Raw genomic sequence first — 10,164 nt, forward strand, 5'->3', positions numbered from 1 at the left:
GACTTCACACTGATATAAATAAAAGATTGAATATTTAAATAAATAGAAAAGAGACAGATCTCCCTCATAGAATTCCAAATAATTTATGTTACTCCTCACTCTAGGAGATGGAGTCTCCCCTCTTGAGTATGAGCTGTGCTTAGTGACTTACTAACTCTACAGTGGGAAAATGCTTATCTTTTGAGATGAGGGTAAAATCTTATATATGAGTATTTCATTATCTGATACCACAGCTTCTAGCCTTCAATCATTTTATAGCATTTCCAGGATCTATTTCACTTACTTCAGGGAATTTCTCTCACAGAGGTACTAGGATAACTTAAGTAGATAAAAGAATGTTTGCTGGATGCCAGCCTCATCTCATGGGAGTCACACAATGTCCTGGTCCAAGCCTCCCTCCAGAAAAATAACAGCTTCTCCCACATCTCTCCAAGTCCACAGTCCCCAAAACCAAAAGGGGCCAGAATGTTTTTTGATATTTTTTCTGATTATTTATTTCCTGTAGCTGACTTTCTCACTCTTTGCTAATCCAAGATTTAAAACACCTTACAGTAAATTTGGCATTGTCCTTGAAAAAAACTATCACCTAATTTTTACATATCAGTGGAACTGAAATGGTGATGGCCCGAGAACAAAGAACAGTAGAGATTTCCCAAAGCAATTAGTTGGGGGCAATTTAGAGAAAAGAAAGTCATTATGCAAATATAGAACAATTAATAGTTATTCAGCCTTGAAAAATGGAAGAGGACACCAGATTCAGGTTTTCCACCTCAGTTGTTAAAATGACTTATAATTAATGTCAGCCCTCTGAATGGTTATAAATTTTACTTCTCACTAAATGGTTATAATTATTCTGCCAACTGCCTTTAGGACTAAGAGCACTCCGGCTCTTTCCTGTTCACACAATTCCCTTTCCGTTCTTCTCTACTCCTTTCTTAGGCGGAGAGAAACCCCTATGTGGTCCTCTGTTCAGAAAAGCAATTCTCCACCTGAACAAGCAATCCCTTAAAGCAGAGAATGCAGGAACAACACCAAGCAAAAGATTTTCTCCTTCTTGTATCTTCAAAGAGGAGTCCTCAAACTTTTTGCTGAGAAGACCTGGCTAGTTCTTATTTTCCTAAAGCCTCGCAATGTCTAAACGGTGGGTGAGACTTAGGCATTTGCCCCCATCTCACTAGAAATACCAAAGAGAGTTGGCTGTGGCAGCAGCTGTTTCATTTTAGTTCCTGCAGGGTCTTTCTTTGAACCAGGTGGGAATGTCTGCCCTACAGAGACCAAAGGAAAGAAAGATCAAGCACATTGTGATTGACGCTTAAATTTAGAGTTGAGGTATGCTCCCCTGCTAATTGTGGGTCAACTGTAAACCACTGAAATAATCAATTGGCTTAGAATATCGTCAAAAAGAGTATAGCTTTGAAACAGGATAGATAGCCCAGGGATACTTCCTCCCCCTACAGGATATGGCTCAGAATATTTTTTCCTTTCTTCACACCTCCCCGTTTTAGCCCCAAATAAGGGAGATAAGCCAAAACCAGAATTTTCCAGCTTAGACACCATCTTTGGCTAACACATGACCTTTGGCTAACTATATCATTATAATCTTATCCACATTGCAAATGCTGTGGTTCCTGATGCCATTACAGGTCCAGAAACACAGTATAAGGAAGAAAGACCAGGAAACCAAGCTCCCGGCCTACTAGGAGGAGACAGCAAGTCTACATCAGTAACACGTTTCCAGGCTCTGCCCTCAAAAGAACAAAAGTCCAGAATCAAGACATCCTCGTGTGAGACTCTCTCTCATTCTCTTCCTAGTTCGCCCGCACTCACCTCTTGAGTGTGTACTTTCACTTTAATAAACCTTGTACTTTCCTGCTTGCTGTTCATCTTGTCCTCGAATCCTTTCTCATGGCATAAAGAACCTGGTCACATTGGAGCTCCAAGCTCTCCAGCAACAGCTTTGGCAATTCATTAATGAAGATTTATTCTCAGTTGAGGTGATGGTTGGATTACAAAAGAGGTGTTCTTTTTTTTTTAATTTAGAAACAAATTTTTTTTCAGATAAAGTTCATCAGAGCTTTGAAATACAAATAACTCTCAATGAAAAGAATCCTTGATAGACAGATGGATATATGGATGGATGAATGGATAGATGATAGATTAGATATAGACATTGGCATATAGATTGTATATGTGTTTCCCAAAGGTCAAAGCAGAGAGTGGACAAAAAGGAGGTAAGTCTGTCTGCTCCCCCGTGTCTCTCTTTGATTATCCCAGATTTTTCCCAAACAAAATGGCAACACATCAAGGCAAAAATGTCCCTAAATGGTGTCCCACAATGGGAATTGCTACTCAACAAGAAAGAACCAACAGAGTCAAAAAAAAGGTGATCAGAAGAATGAAGACGCCACTCAATATGAAGAGCCCATTCTGACCAAGCTCACAGTTGAAAAGTGATTTGGGTATACTAGCATTTAATGTTCTGAATTAGTCATTTTTGGAAATACTGCTATTCAAGTATATGAATCTTCAGGATTTTTATTATCATCACACATAATTCTCACCCCTATCCCAGCAAACTCTTCTCTTTCTAAGATGTATCACTGTGTTGTGTTGGCTTCAGCCCCAGGGCTTTGCTCCACTGAGGGTCTCCCCTGGGTGTTGCATCTTCCATGTTCTCCTTTCTACTACTTTTGTGTTCTCTGTTGTCTAATTCTGAGAGAGGAGACCTAAGGGTAGTGGTAGAATTACTTTAGAAAACAAAGTGAAAGAAGTTCACATGTGGAATTACATAATTTGGGAGCTGGATAGATTTTAGAGATACAACAGATCAGAGACCACAAACTGGTGGGCCACATGCCTGGTGCCTATGTGTTGCGTTTGGACCGAATACTGTTTTCATACAAACTGTTAAAAGATAAACTAAGGCATATTAAAAATTTTTAAGTATTTGAGTAAAAATTGATTCCATTTGGGCAGCGATAAAACAGAAGTGTTGGAGCACTCCACTGAACAGAGCTGGAAAGAAAACTTTATAGAGAAAAAGTGGCAGCAAAGCAAGGAAATTATTGATTGGCTATAGCTTAAGCCTAGTTGGCTGTTTGTGATTGGTTATCCTTAGCACTTTCATTATGTAATTTTCAGGCATTTACAGGTTTAGATTTTGGGTTGTTTATGTAGGCTGCCATAGAATTAAAGCTGCCTCAGTCTATGGTCTCCTTAAACTAAATAATTTAACAAAATTAATTGCCCACATTTAAGATCAAGAGATTTCACATTAAAAAAATTAAATGTCTGACTTCAGAAATTTTGGAGTCTCAGATAGACAAAGCATGCATTCCTGCATGGCAGCCATTATAGCTTTGTAGACAGAGGCTGGTACTCCCCAGTTTGCCACAGTTCCCACCAGCAAGCCAGTTTTTATCACCTGCTGAACCCATTAAGCATCTCAGGTGATAAAATGAATGCACAGAGGCAAACTTTAAGAGTACATGTCTCTCTATTCCTGCTCCCTAATTCGTAGTCTTTTCTTTGATGAGCAGAATTGGAAAACCAATAGTCAGATAACACTTCATAATCTTGGTTTGTGTTACTATTAAGAATCCCTACTGTAAACCTGTGTCACCACTTCAACCCAGTGGTTGGTTCCAATATCTACAACTGGGAAACCTTAGGTTTTTTCTCCCTCAAGAATTGAACAAAGCTCACCCAGAATCATAGAACCTATGACTATATTGGGACCTTGGGATCTACCTACTTTCCATTGTTGTTTAATCATAGTGCCACATCTAGCAATATTCTCATCTTCTGCCAAGTTTGCCATAGGGCCAGAAACCACCTTTGCCAAGGCTTTGCTGGGGAGGAAAACCTGTTCCTCTATCCCCTTAGGTTCAGTCATTGCGGGCCTGTGAACTAAACTGACAAAAAATAGAAAAGTAAGAGAAAAGACAAAGTTTTATTCACATATGTACAACGTATGGGAGAGTTCACAGAAAAATGTGACTCGACGAGGTGGTTAGAATTGGGGCTTATATAACATCTTAATAGAAAATGGGGCAGGGAAGAAGGGCAGTTACAGGAAAACAAGTGACTTCTTAACAGGGGCGGGGAAGAAAGGGCACTTTTGGGAAAGATAAATGGGCCCTTAGGAGAACAGAGAAGAGTTTTATGACAATGTCTATTTGGGTGTAGGGTCCACTTCTGGTCAATCTTTCCTGGTTTCAGAAAAGGGATTTATGACAACTGAGTTCTATTGAGAAGCTCAGCTTTTAGGTAGATAAGAGAGTTCTGGGGGGAAAAGAAACTTATTTTCAAATGCCTTCAGTTCAAAATAATTGGTATACTGTACCGGCTATTCTGGACCCCTTCAACCTTATTCTAAAGAATGACTGCTGATGATAAAACTCCAATGAGTGCTATGTTATGATTGTGGCTGGTACTCAGCATGAATCTTTATTTTTCTATTAATATCTACAATCCTCATCTCTCAAGGTGCTGCTACCCAATGCCACACCTCACAGTGACGACGAGCCACGTTCCCTTGACATGCTCATTCTGGTCCTGCACTTACCCACTACTGCTCAGGAACCACTGTGGTCTCCATTCCTGAAGCCAATGCTACTAAATCTCCAGATACATGTTAAGAGTTCTTCCCACCTGAAGTGTAGCTTCATTCTCTGGAGTGAGAGCTCCCTCTGTTGAGAGATTTGGACCAAGTTACAGGCCTGGGGAAGACCATTAGTCTTTAGGTTGTGAGATTACAACTCAAACTAGCTGAAGATATAATAATAATAATAATAATAATAATAATAATAATAATAATAATAATGGCCTACATAGTTCCAAGGCACGTGACTTCTCTCTTTTTCCATCTTCTGCCTTTGATTATTTAAACTCATGGCTTTCTTCCAACATTTCCACTGGCCAACATCGTTAGGTCCTTATAAGGAAGGGAGAGTTTCTTAGCTTATAAATAAAATTCCAGAGGAGGATTCTGATTGGCTCTAGTCGAGTCACTTGTTCATCTTTGAGCCAATTACTGTGGCCAGAGTAGGAAGGATTCTATGATTGGCAGCCCCAGGAGGATCAAAAGGAATAAGGAAAGTAAATTCTAAGAAACAGAATGTTAGGCAAACAAAAACAACAGATGTCTCTTACAACAATGTACTAATACTGAGGCTTCTATAAAAAGACATATAACCTTCTTTTAAAATGGGCAATGGAATTGCATAGACATTTCTCCAAAGAAGGTATACGAATGGTTAATAAGCACATCAAAAGCTGCTCAGTGTCATTAGTCATCATGGAAATGCAAATCAAAACCACAAGATACCATTTCACACCCACTATGATGGCTATGATGAAAAACTCAAATAATAACAAGTGTTGAAAAGGAGGTGGAGAAATCAGAATTCTCATATAATGCTGGTAGGAGTGTAAACTGGGGCGGCTACTTTAGAAAACAGTCTGACAGTTCTTCAAATTATTTAACATAGAGTTACCATGTGACCCAGCAATTTCACTCCTACATAGATATACAGAAATAGAAATAGATACAGATATATATAGGTATATCCAAGAGAAATAAAAATATGTCTGCATAGAAATTGTACAGAAATGTTCGTAGCAGCATTATTCACAATGGCCAAGAAGTGGAAACAACCTTTTGATGAATGCAAAAACAAAATATGGTACATCCAATGAGGTTTCTGGTCAAGATGGTGGAGCAGTTAAACACTACTTGCCTCTTTTCATGACATCAAAATTACAACTAAACTACAGAACCATCAATGAGAATTGCCTGAAGTCTAGCTGAAAAGAAGTTCTACAACTAAGGACACAGAGAAGCAGCCATGTCGAGACTGGTAGGATGGGTGGAGACATGAAATGGGCTGGTCCCACACCTCCATGTGGTGGTTAAAAATTGGGAGGGATATCTTGGCTGTAGAGGTACTCTCTAAGGAGTGAGTGGTCCCAGCCCCACACCAAGTCCCCCAGTCCAGGGTTCCAGAACTGGAGAGAGGAGTCCCTACAACTTCTGGCTGTGAAAACCAGCAGAGATTGTAGCTGAGTGAGATGGAGAGCAGTTGGACTCACAGCTGCCCCTCTTAAAGGGCCCTCACATGAACTTACTTAATGATGAACTCAATCACTCGGAGCTTCAGTACTGGGGCAGCAGCTCAAAAGGCTCCAGGGACATATGAGCAGGAACTAGATTGTCTGGCTTCAGGGTAAGGGCTGGAGGAGCAGCTTTCTCCCAGACAGAAGTGCTGGCAATGACTGCTGTCTCTTTATTGGCCCTCCCCCAAACCAGCCTGCAGAGGTAGGTGGCCACCACATACGAGTATCCACCAACCTGACTAACACTGGTCGCCCTGCCCAAGTGATTCCCTGAGCCCTCACCCCACCCAATTTGCAGACCTACCCAAACTGCTTCCAGTAGCTTTTCTATACAAACAGCCTGTCCTGGCAATACTGCAGACTTTCCTAAAATTTCTCAAAGATTCAAAAACCCAAACAAGCAGCATTTAGCCTCAGTGTACCCCATAACTCTTGCTGAGCAGCCCCAAGACCAGCACTAGCAGCAGTTGGCCTCAGTTCACGGCTTGGCCTCTTGAGGAATCTTCAAGCTCAGCTCAGGTGATGGCCATCTGCAGATTTCTTGGTGGCTCAGTCAGGTGGCCCTTGGCAGGGTACAGGCTGTAGCTGAACTGGGCCTTTGACAAGGCCTTTCCCAGAAGACCCTGGGGCCAGCATACCTGGTGGCCAGCTTTGGACTGAGCTGGAGCACCACTAGGGCCAAATCTAAGGACAACACACCCAAAGGGAAGACTGGGCAGGCACCAGAGCCTGCTAAAGTGAACCCTGCTCTATAGGGTCTGCCCCTCACAGGCCATTCCTCACAACCAATCAGCCTGAGGCTCAATCCCTCCCACTGACGTGCAAACAGCAACCAAGGCTCAGCTACAACAGGAAGGAACACACAACCCATACAAACGACATACCTGGAGCACCCAGCTCGGGTAACCAGGGAGACTGCACCACTGGGCCCCATAGGACATCTACTACGTAAGGCCACTCTACCAAGACTGGGAGACATAGCAGCCCTCCCTAATACATAGAAACAAATACAGGAAGGCAGCTAACATGGGGAGACAAAGAAACGTCCCAAATGAAAGAACTGAACAAGCTCCAGAAAAAGACCAGCACTAGCAGCAGCTGGAGGCAAGCAATCTACCAGATGCAGAGTTCAAAACACTGGTTATAGCCATGTTCAATGAACTTAGGGGAAGAGTAGATGAACTCAGTGAGGATGGTAACAGAGATAGAAAACATAAAAATGAAGATAAAAAACAAAAAAGAACCAGTCACAAGTGAAGAATACAATAACTGAAATGAAGGATCCATTACAGGGACTCCACAGTAGATTAGATGAAGCAGAGGATCGAATCAGCGATTTAGAATGTAAGGTAGCAGGAAACACCCAATCAGAAGAGCAACAAGAAAAAAGAATCCAAAAAAATGAGGATAGTATAAGGGGCCTCTGAGACAACATCAATCATACAAACATTCACATCACAGGGGTACCAGAAAGAGGAGAGAGCAAGGAATTGAAAACCTAGTTGAAGAAATAATGACAGAAAACTTATCTAACCTAGCGAAGCAAATGAACATACAAATCCAGGAAGCACAGATTCCCAAACAAGATGAACACAAAGAGGCCCACACAAACAAACCTCATCGTTAAAATGCCAAAGGTGAAAGACAAAGAGAGAATCTTAAAAGAAGCAAGAGAAAAGCAATTAGTTACCTACAAAGTCACTCCCATAAGACTGTCAGCCAATTTCTCAACAGAAACGTTGTAGGCTAGAAAGGATTGGCACAAAATATTCATAGTGATGAAAAGGAAGGACTTACAACCAAGATTACCCAGCAAAGCTATCAATTACATTCAAAGAACAGATAAAAAACTTCCCAGACAAAAACAAAAGAAAACACACTAAAGTTCATCACCACCAAACCAGTTACAAGAAATGTTAGAGAATTCTTTAAGAAGAAAAAAAAAAAAGATAAAAAAAAAATGAATAATAAAATGGCAATGACTACATATCTATCAACAATTACTTTATACATAAATTGTTCAATGTTCCAAACAACATCGGGGTGGTTGAGGCGGCTAACAAAACCCTTACAGATGCTGCTTACAAGAGACTCACTTCAGATCAAAAGACACTGAAAGTAAGGAGAGAGAAAAAGATATTTCATAAAAATGAAAATGGAAAAAAAAAAAAAAGCAATACTTATACCAGACAAAACAAACTTTACAAAGGCTATAATGAGAAACAAAGAAGGACTCAGTAATCCCGCCTCTGGGTATTTATCAAAACAAATTCAAAACACCACTTTGAAGGGATACATGGATCCATGTGTTCACTGCAGCATCATCTACAAAAGTCAAGATATGGAGGCAACCTGGCTGTCCATCAAGGGATGAATGGGTAAAGAAGAGGTGGTCCATATATATAATGGAATATTATTCAGCCATAAAAAAAGAATGAAATGTTGCATCAGCAACAACATGGATGGACCTAGAAGGTATTGTGCTGAGTGGAGTAAGTCAGAGAAGGATAAAGGCTATATGATTTCACTTACATATGGAATCTAGACAACGAAATAAACAAACAAGACAGAAACTCATAGATACAGAGAACATTTTCATGGTTGCCAGATGGGAAGAGTGTTGGGGGTGTATAAAAGGGGAAGGGATTAAGAGATACAAATTGGTAGTTACAAAATAGTCATGGGAATATAAAATATAGCATAAGGAATATAATATATAATATTATAATAACTATGTATGGTGTCAGATGGTACTAGAATTACCAGGGTGATCACTTCTTAAGTTGTATAAATGTTTAATCACTATGTTGTACACCTAAAACTAATATAATATTGCATGCCAACTGTAATTGAAAAATTAAAAATTTACTTTAAAAAAGAATTAAGTGATTACCAAATAAAAGATATTAAAAAAGAAAAATAAAACCATCTGTAATAAAATCTAAAATAACAAAAATATGGTATAACCATATAATGCAATATTATTCAGTCATCAAAAGGAATGAAGTACTGATGCATGTTACAATATGGATAAACACTGAAAATATTATGTTAATTGAAAGAAGGTGGTCACAAAAAGATCACACACGACTCCATTTACGTTAAATGTCCAGAATACGTCAATCTATAGACACAGGAAAATTAGTGGTTGGCTAGGGCTGGAGGAGTTAAGAAGATTGGGAATAATAGCTAAAAGGCTCAGTGTTTCTTTTGTGAGTGGTCAAAATGTTCTTAAATTCATTATGGCACAATTCTGTACAAAAATAGTAGAACCCATGGAATGAATACTTCAAATGGGAGAAGTGTATGACACGTGAACCATATTTCACCACATTAGTTCTCTAGTCCTGCTACTGCCGTTGGAGTCCTCTGAAAAATAGACGAAGCTCAATCTGAAACTAGATAGAGTTCTGATCTTGCTTCTACATCCTACTAGTTAACGCCATCTTCAACAGCAACATAGGGATCCTAGAAAGGTTGGGGTGACACTGGAGTTAATAATGTCTGAAAAACAGTAGATGCTTAATAAATTTGTGTGGGCAGTAATGTATACCTACATATATTCGCGAACATGAAGCCATTGGCTAGGTCCTGAAGGAACCTTATTTGAAGAGCAGGTTGTGTCGCCAAATCTCAATCCTCGCCCCCCATATCTCTCAGGTTCTGGAGCAGTGCGACAACAACGCAGCCCACGAACTCTGGAGTCAAGGAAAAGCTCTGCATTCCGAAGCGGGGGTTCGAGGGGAAGGCAAAAAGTCAGACTCAAGGACGAGGCGAGGCGGCCCCACCCAGCAGAGAGCGATGCTACGTAACTGGGAGCCGAGAACCAAAAGCTACATGCTGCGCTGGATGAAAAGCCGCAACTGCTCACAGCACCGCCCCAACAGGAGAACAATGCGCTTAGCTCTGAGCGCTGAGGTTTGCGGTGCCGCGCCCAGGGGCGGGCCTGACCTGCGACCTGACGGGAAATGTAGTGTCTGAATTCCGGCTTGCGCAGTCCTGCTGCTCGCTAGCGTGGGCCACGTGCAACTACAAGTCCCAGCACGC

The 10,164-nt window shown here is 40.7% G+C and overlaps 1 long non-coding RNA gene across 2 annotated transcripts in view; it reads right to left on the bottom strand.

The window, feature by feature from the left end:
- Positions 1-10,059, bottom strand: part of LOC111743209 — an 18,160-nt gene extending 8,101 nt beyond the window's left edge. For both annotated transcript variants that reach the window (XR_002781601.1, XR_002781600.1), the window contains exon 1: positions 9,675-10,059. This is a non-coding gene — a long non-coding RNA (uncharacterized LOC111743209). The remainder of the gene's footprint in view (positions 1-9,674) is intronic.
- Positions 10,060-10,164: the final 105 nt, after the last annotated feature.

Source organism: Pteropus vampyrus, unplaced genomic scaffold, assembly GCF_000151845.1.
Source record: "Pteropus vampyrus isolate Shadow unplaced genomic scaffold, Pvam_2.0 Scaffold109, whole genome shotgun sequence".
NCBI lineage: Eukaryota > Metazoa > Chordata > Mammalia > Chiroptera > Pteropodidae > Pteropus > Pteropus vampyrus.